At 42.5% G+C, this 9,004-nt stretch overlaps 1 long non-coding RNA gene across 2 annotated transcripts; it reads right to left on the minus strand.

Moving 5' to 3' along the window:
* Positions 1-2,233: 2,233 nt before the first annotated feature.
* Positions 2,234-4,438, minus strand: LOC109870260 (uncharacterized). 2 transcript variants are annotated; one of them, XR_002252115.2, is made up of 3 exons: positions 4,180-4,438; positions 3,857-3,953; positions 2,234-3,766 (listed from the first exon to the last, which is right to left on the minus strand). It is a non-coding gene; the product is annotated as an uncharacterized LOC109870260 (long non-coding RNA). The 2 variants fall into 2 exon arrangements; XR_004205392.1 differs by having other exon boundaries at positions 3,857-3,973; positions 4,180-4,381.
* Positions 4,439-9,004: the final 4,566 nt, after the last annotated feature.

The following is a 9,004-nucleotide window of genomic DNA, read 5'->3' on the forward strand; positions in this document are numbered from 1 at the left end:
TGTGCAAGTTCTCCCACTTAAAAAGATGAGAGAGGCCTGTAATTTTCATCATAGGTACACTTCAACTATGACAGACAAAATTAGGAGAAAAAATGCCAGAAAATCACATTGTAGGATTTTTAATGAGTTTATTTGCAAATTATGGTGGAAAATAAGTATTTGGTCAATAACAAAAGTTTATCTCAATACTTTGATATATACCCTTTGTTGGCAATGACAGAGGTCAAACATTTCTGTAAGTCTTCACAAGGTTTTCACACACTGTTGCTGGTATTTTGGCCCATTCCTCCATGCAGATCTCCTCTAGAGCAGTGATGTTTTGGGGCTGTTGCTGGGCAACAGGGACTTTCAACTCCCTCCAAAGATTTTCTATGGGGTTGAGATCTGGAGATTGGCTAGGCCACTCCAGGACCTTGAAATGCTTCTTACGAAGCCACTCCTTCATTGCCCGGGCGGTGTGTTTGGGATCATTGTCATGCTGAAAGACCCAGCCACGTTTCATCTTCAATGCCCTTGCTGATGGAAGGAGGTTTTCACTCAAAATCTCACGATACATGGCCCCATTCATTCTTTCCTTTACACGGATCAGTCGTCCTGGTCCCTTTGCAGAAAAACAGCCCCAAAGCATGATGTTTCCACCCCCATGCTTCACAGTAGGTATGGTGTTCTTTGGATGCGACTCAGCATTCTTTGTATCCAAAGACGACGAGTTGAGTTTTTACCAAAAAGTTATATTTTGGTTTCATCTGACCATATGACATTCCCCCGAATCTTCTTCTGGATCATCCAAATGCTCTCTAGCAAACTTCAGACGGGCCTGGACATGTACTGGCTTAAGCAGGGGGACACGTCTGGCACTGCAGGATTTGAGTCCCTGGCGGCGTAGTGTGTTACTGATGGTAGGCTTTGTTACTTTGGTCCCAGCTCTCTGCAGGTCATTCACTAGGTCCCCCCGTGTGGTTCTGGGATTTTTGCTCACCGTTCTTGTGATCATTTTGACCCCACGGGGTGAGATCTTGCGTGGAGTCCCAGATCGAGGGAGATTATCAGGGGTCTTGTATGTCTTCAATTTCCTAATAATTGCTCCCACAGTTGATTTCTTCAAACCAAGCTGCTTACCTATTGCAGATTCAGTCTTCCCAGCCTGGTGCAGGTCTACAATTTTGTTTCTGATGTCCTTTTTGACAGCTCTTTGGTCTTGGCCATAGTGGAGTTTGGAGTGTGACTGTTTGAGGTTGTGGACAGGTGTCTTTTATACTGATAACAAGTTCAAACAGGTGCCATTAATATAGGTAACGAGTGGAGGACAGAGGAGCCTCTTAAATAAGAAGTTACAGGTCTGTGAGAGCCAGAAATCTTGCTTGTTTGTAGGTGACCAAATACTTATTTTCCACCATAATTTGAAAATAAATTCATAAAAAATCCTACAATGTGATTTTCTGGATTTCTTTTCTCATTTTGTCTGTCATAGTTGAAGTGTACCTATGATGAAAATTACAGGCCTCTCTCATCTTTTTAAGTGGGAGAACTTGGACAATTGGTGGCTGACAAAAAACTTTTTTGCCCCACTGTATGTTTTGTTTGATAAAGTGCATATCTATATTTAAAAAAATCTCAGTATACATTGGCGCGTTATGTTCACTAGTTCCAAAAACATCTGGTGATATTGCAGAGAGCGACATAATTTTACATAAATACTCATTATAAATGTCGATGAAAATACAATTGTTAGACATGGAAATATAGATACACTTCTCCTTAATTTAACCGCTGTGTCAGATTTCAAAAAAGCTTTCCCGGAAAAAGCAAACCATGCAATAATTTGAGTACAGCTTTCAGACAACAAAGCAGCTAAAATGTGAAATGCGAGTGACCAGCGCGTGACTGCTGGCAGACCTGACTCATTCCTCTCTCATTCGGTCCCACGTCACAGTAGCATCCTCAAACAAGTTTCTAAAGACGGTTGACATCTAGTGGAAGCCTTAGGAAGTGCAACATAACCAATATCCCACTGTGTATTCAATAGGGGCTGGGTTGAAAATCGACCAACCTCAGATTTCCCACTTCCTGGTTGGATTTCTTAGGTTTTTGCCTGCCATATGAGTTTTGTTATACTCACAGACATCTTTCAAATAGTTTTAGAAACTTCAGAGTGTTTTCTATCCAATACTAATAATAATATGCATATATTAGCAACTGGGACTGAGGAGCAGGCAGTTTACTCTGGGCACCTTTCATCCAAGCTACTCAATACTGCCCCTGCAGCCATAAGAAGTTAATGTCACAACTGCTTACAGATTTACAGGCCTTGGGGTGCCATGTTTCCATTGCCAGGTCGCAATTGTAAATGAGAACTTGTTCTCAACTTGCCTACCTGGTTAAATAAAAGGTAAAATAAAAATAAAAAATGTTTCAATTTGGGGTTTTTCGTAACAGTAGGCCGAACGACATTTGCGGCGACAATCCTCACAGGGTGTCAAGTTTAAGGGCTGCATTTGACAATTTTCATCCAGACGTACTGAACAGTTATAACGGCACGAGTGCCCCCCCTTTCGAGTGTAGCCGGTATGGCACGATGTACAGACATGGTGCGCCTAAAAACACGGTGATGTTGGTAATAGCATAATAGTGGGCGTTTTGCACATAAAAGTACAGAATCTGAGGATGAGGGTTGTTTTGAAATTTCAAGAGAGCTGCATTAGCTCTACTGTGGTACAAAACCACAATCTTGATGTTCAGAAGGTTTTCAAACTTGACTATGTCCAAGAAAGCCACCGCATCCTGTATACCTAGACCCACGGCCGTTTGGAGCTCTCTAGCCTTGTGTAACGCCGCTAGATCTGTACACCCAGGGTTGAGTAAATGTGCTAGGCCTATTGCAAAGCATAGCTTTTTACCAGGATTGTGAACGTTTATGAGATATGCCATTTTATTGCTTATGATTTCTGATTGCATTAGGCTATCAAGCTTCCTTCTCTGACCACCCAGGGGTTGACGTATTATTTGCACTACAAGCTCGAGGGTCCTTTTGACTGAACAATACATTTGACTGAACAAGTCGTTCCAGCAGGGCTATAAATTGTTCACGGTCTGCTTCGCCATTGGGTAAAATAAGAGAGCCTGCACAACACGGTATCTCCACAAATTTCAAGTTCAGAGTATCCAGTATCATCACATAAAACACTGCGGTCAAGATTCTGATTCACCCATGTGAAATAGAAAAATAGTCGAATCTCTGTATTGCTGAATTTATTTCGGTACACAACCCGGACACTTCTATCAATACCATCTCCCTCCTGATTTATTAGACAATTTTCCAATTCCTCAAAAACATTGTATTGCGTTTCAGACTCGTCGGACATGGGCGTTAATGGCGGGGTTTGTGGGGTGTCCGGTGTAGAAGATCTTAGGCTCTCATTCATCTGGTTAATTGACGATATGAGGGCTTCAGGAATCTGAGATAACAGTTTTTCATCGGTTGTCCCTGACTCATTCACATGATTAATTATTTCTATCGGGGGTATTGGTGATAATGTTTTCATCTATCGGTATTATGTCTGTTACCCAAGCCTCATCCATCTGGTTAATTATAGCTTGGGATAACAGGGTTTCAACTGTCTCAATTGTGTCTGTTGGCTCAGCCATTCAATCATCAAAAAATGTATAAATAATAAAATATGTATAACTAATATATATATATATAATTCCCCTCGGAAGTCGTTCAGGGTCCATAAGGAGGCCGTTATCCTTCTTGGTGGTATGTCAACTGTAAGCACAAAAATAGCTTTTAATATAGGGTGCACACTTTTTGTTTTGAATGTATAAATATTCTTATGCATTTTATTCTTGGACTTACGTCTACAATAATGTGATGGGGACTGGCTGCATGCGTGTTGCTCCTCTGAACCCCCTTCTAACGAAGGCTGTTCCAGATCATTTATTCCCCTGAGCAACTGCGTAAAGGATGGATACCCTACAAACGTTAGATAATATTAACATATATTTATCCGATATATATATATACACACATTTTAAATTATAAGAATACGTGCATTTGACATATTACCTAAACAATCATTGCCCCCCGTTTAAAAAACCATATCACGCCGGTTTAATATTTCAATAATATCAATACCATTCCCCGCCTCCAAATCTAATATATTATTTTCACTAACTCACCTTCAGAAAGCTCCATTAGGACGGATTCGCTGATTATCTTTGAGCTGTTCTGGGCTGTTGGCCAGGTGTCTGGGCTGTTGGTCGTTCGAACAGAGGGGATAGTATCTGTTTCACTAGTCCTCGCTCCGCAGTCTTGGCTCAAAGGAGAGATGTTCTGTAATGATTTTACAGCGCGGGGGTGATGTTTTTTCGGGCGGCAGGACCTCTGAATGTTCAGAGAACCCAAAACCACAGGTGGTTGTCTCGACATATTATGTCTGCCAGTATTTCCTTTTTATTTCCTACAACATCATGGGTAGCAGCGTGGGGGGTGTCCGATATACATTTATAGACCTGGGTGGGGGGGACCGTTTGTATATACACTGATTACAAATAACATATGGAGGTTGTCTAGACAAGATATATTCTGCCGGGGTTGTTTGACTTTTTACCCCCCACGTCCTTGGGGGTGAGATAAATACGTATTTGAAAGGCATGTGTGGTAAATGAATCGAATGTGCCCATTTGAAGAGTCACACAAACACAGCCCCCATACAACCCCACACTTTTTTGATTGGGGGTAGCCAGATATCTTGACAGAAAGAGAGAGATAGAGCCTTGAGTGCAAATTCCATGGCATTGTTGAACACACACCCCTCCTTTGTTTTTGAAACACACACACCTACACTCGCACACACACGTCTTTCCGGAAATACTTTTTTCTCAGGGACAGATTGGGAGAGGGCGCGTGACATTCCTTTCGTTAAACGGTGAGATAACATTTAGTTAATTCATAATATTTAGTACAGACCTTTTTAAAACAATTTTACTGCGCAATATAAAAACATGCACATTTGTTTGATCTATAAACAGTGGTTGTACAACAGTTACACATCATTACCAGACAGTACTAAACTTTTATTAACCTTTAATGTTTATAACATAACTTTGTAGGAAAGACTATATTCGTATAAAATAAGACATCGCATTTCTCACCGACAGACCGGGGCGAGAGAGAAAAGACAGCTTCCCCGTTCGTTAAGGGTTAACCCTTAAGGGTTGAGATACAGCATTAATCCCCTTTACATCTAAATCTTTAGTACATACAGTTTAAAACATGTTATAATTAATTAAACATTTGTACTATTAATTTATTACAGATAAAGGGCCTGGTTAGCCCTGACCCCCATCCGTCTCCAATTCACCCGCGTCAAGACAGGTTCTCTTGCTCGCAGGATATCCTACACACGCTCCGCATAACCGGGGGCAAACTACCTGCCCTCCAGGACACCTACACCACCCGATGCTACAGGAAGGCCATAAAGATCATCAAGGACATCAACCACCCGAGCCACTGCCTGTTCACCCCGCTGTCATCCAGAAGGCGAGCTCAGTACAGGTGCATCAAAGCTGGGACCGAGAGACTGAAAAACAGCTTCTATCTCAAGGCCATCAGACTGTTAAACAGCCACCACTAACATTGAGTGGCTGCTGCCAACACACTGCCAATGACACAGACTCAACTCCAGCCACTTTAATAATGGGAATTGATGGGAAATGATGTACATATATCACTAGCCACTTTAAACAATGCTACCTTATATAATGTTACTTACCCTACATTATTCATCTCATATGCATACGTATATACTGTACTCTATATCATCGACTGCATCCTTATGTAATACATGTATCACTAGCCACTTTAACTATGCCACTTTGTTTACATACTCATCTCATATGTTATACTGTACTCGATATCATCTACTGTATCTTGCCTATGCTGCTCTGTACCATCACTCATTCATATATCCTTATGTACATATTCTTTATCCCCTTACACTGTGTATAAGACAGTCGTTTTTTGGAATTGTTAGTTAGATTACTTGTTCGTTATTACTGCATTGTCGGAACTAGAAGCACAAGCATTTCGCTACACTCGCATTAACATCTGCTAACCATGTGTATGTGACAAATAAAATTTGATTTGATTTTATTTGATTATGGAGCCTTGACGTTGTGCAGACCTCACTACCCTCTGGAGAGCCTTACGGTTGAGGGCGGTGCAGTTGCCATACCAGGCGGTGATACAGCCCGCCAGGATGCTCTCGATTGTGCATCTGTAGAAGTTTGTGAGTGCTTTTGGTGACAAGCCGAATTTCTTCAGCCTCCTGAGGTTGAAGAGGCACTGCTGCGCCTTCTTCACGATGCTGTCTGTGTGAGTGGACCAATTCAGTTTGTCTGTGATGTGTATGCCGAGGAACTTAAAACTTGCTACCCTCTCCACTACTGTTCCATCGATGTGGATAGGGGGGTGTTCCCTCTGCTGTTTCCTGAAGTCCACAATCATCTTAGTTTTGTTGACGTTGAGTGTGAGGTTATTTTCCTGCCACCACACTCCGAGGGCCCTCACCCCCTCCCTGTAGGCCGTCTCGTCGTTGTTGGTAATCAAGCCTACCACTGTTGTGTCGTCCGCAAACTTGATGATTGAGTTGGAGGCGTGCGTGGCCACGCAGTCGTGGGTGAACAGGGAGTACAGGAGAGGGCTCAGAACGCACCCTTGTGGGGCCCCAGTGTTGAGGATCAGCGGGGAGGAGATGTTGTTGCCTACCCTCACCACCTGGGGGCGGCCCGTCAGGAAGTCCAGTACCCAGTTGCACAGGGCGGGGTCGAGACCCAGGGTCTCGAGCTTGATGACGAGCTTGGAGGGTACTATGGTGTTGAATGCCGAGCTGTAGTCGATGAACAGCATTCTCACATAGGTATTCCTCTTGTCCAGATGGGTTAGGGCAGTGTGCAGTGTGGTTGAGATTGCATCGTCTGTGGACCTACAGTGCCTTGCGAAAGTATTCGGCCCCCTTGAACTTTGCGACCTTTTGCCACATTTCAGGCTTCAAACATAAAGATATAAAACTGTATTTTTTTGTGAAGAATCAACAACAAGTGGGACACAATCATGAAGTGGAACGACATTTGTTGGATATTTCAAACTTTTTTAACAAATCAAAAACGGAAAAATTGGGCGTGCAAAATTATTCAGCCCCTTTACTTTCAGTGCAGCAAACTCTCTCCAGAAGTTCAGTGAGGATCTCTGAATGATCCAATGTTGACCTAAATGACTAATGATGATGAATACAATCCACCTGTGTGTAATCAAGTCTCCGTATAAATGCACCTGCACTGTGATAGTGTCAGAGGTCCGTTAAAAGCGCAGAGAGCATCATGAAGAACAAGGAACACACCAGGCAGGTCCGAGATACTGTTGTGAAGAAGTTTAAAGCTGGATTTGGATACAAAAAGATTTCCCAAGCTTTAAACATCCCAAGGAGCACTGTGCAAGCAATAATATTGAAATGGAAGGAGTATCAGACCACTGCAAATCTACCAAGACCTGGCCGTCCCTCTAAAACTTTCAGCTCATACAAGGAGAAGACTGATCAGAGATGCAGCCAAGAGGCCCATGATCACTCTGGATGAACTGCAGAGATCTACAGCTGAGGTGGGAGACTCTGTCCATAGGACAACAATCAGTCGTATATTGCACAAATCTGGCCTTTATGGAAGAGTGGCAAGAAGAAAGCCATTTCTTAAAGATATCCATAAAGTGTCGTTTAAAGTTTGCCACAAGCCACCTGGGAGACACACCAAACATGTGGAAGAAGGTGCTCTGGTCAGATGAAACCAAAATTGAACTTTTTGGCAACAATGCAAAACATTATGTTTGGCGTAAAAGCAACACAGCTCATCACCTTGAACACACCATCCCCACTGTCAAACATGGTGGTGGCAGCATCATGGTTTGGGCCTGCTTTTCTTCAGCAGGGACAGGGAAGATGGCTAAAATTGATGGGAAGATGGATGGAGCCAAATACAGGACTATTCTGGAAGAAAACCTGATGGAGTCTGCAAAAGACCTGAGACTGGGACGGAGATTTGTCTTCCAACAAGACAATGATCCAAAACATAAAGCAAAATCTACAATGGAATGGTTCAAAAATAAACATATCCAGGTGTTAGAATGGCCAAGTCAAAGTCCAGACCTGAATCCAATCGAGAATCTGTGGAAAGAACTGAAAACTGCTGTTCACAAATGCGCTCCATCCAACCTCACTGAGCTCGAGCTGTTTTGCAAGGAGGAATGGGAAAAACTTTCAGTCTCTCGATGTGCAAAACTGATAGAGACATACCCCAAGCGACTTACAGCTGTAATCGCAGCAAAAGGTGGCGCTACAAAGTATTAACTTAAGGGGGCTGAATAATTTTGCATGCCCAATTTTTCAGTTCTTGATTTGTTAAAAAAGTTTGAAATATCCAATAAATGTCATTCCACTTGATGATTGTGTCCCACTTGTTGTTGATTCTTCACAAAAAAATACAGTTTTATATCTTTATGTTTGAAGCCTGAAATGTGGCAAAAGGTCGCAAAGTTCAAGGGGGCCGAATACTTTCGCAAGGCACTGTATTTGGGCGGTAAGCAAATTGGAGTGGGTCTAGGGTGTCAGGTAGGGTGGAGGTGATATGGTCCTTGACTAGTCTCTCAAAGCACTTCATGATGACGGATGTGAGTGCTACGGGACGGTAAGTTTTCACTCCAGGGATAGATCAAACGTCTGACCTGGGTATGTCTTAAGGATAGACGCGGCCAGCGCAGTAATTGTTCATGATTTTGGAAAAGACTGTCTAGCTTATTCATCAGGGTTATGAATATAGGGTAATCAATCCATTTAAAGCTGAACACTGGCATAAAAAAAGTTTACATCCTTGCAGGCTTTGGAAAATACATATGAACTGACAGACTTCGTCGCATTTGTACTATCAAATTGTTCACATGCTAAAATTGTCACTT

The sequence above is a fragment of the Oncorhynchus kisutch genome, linkage group LG25, assembly GCF_002021735.2.
Source record: "Oncorhynchus kisutch isolate 150728-3 linkage group LG25, Okis_V2, whole genome shotgun sequence".
Lineage (NCBI taxonomy): Eukaryota > Metazoa > Chordata > Actinopteri > Salmoniformes > Salmonidae > Oncorhynchus > Oncorhynchus kisutch.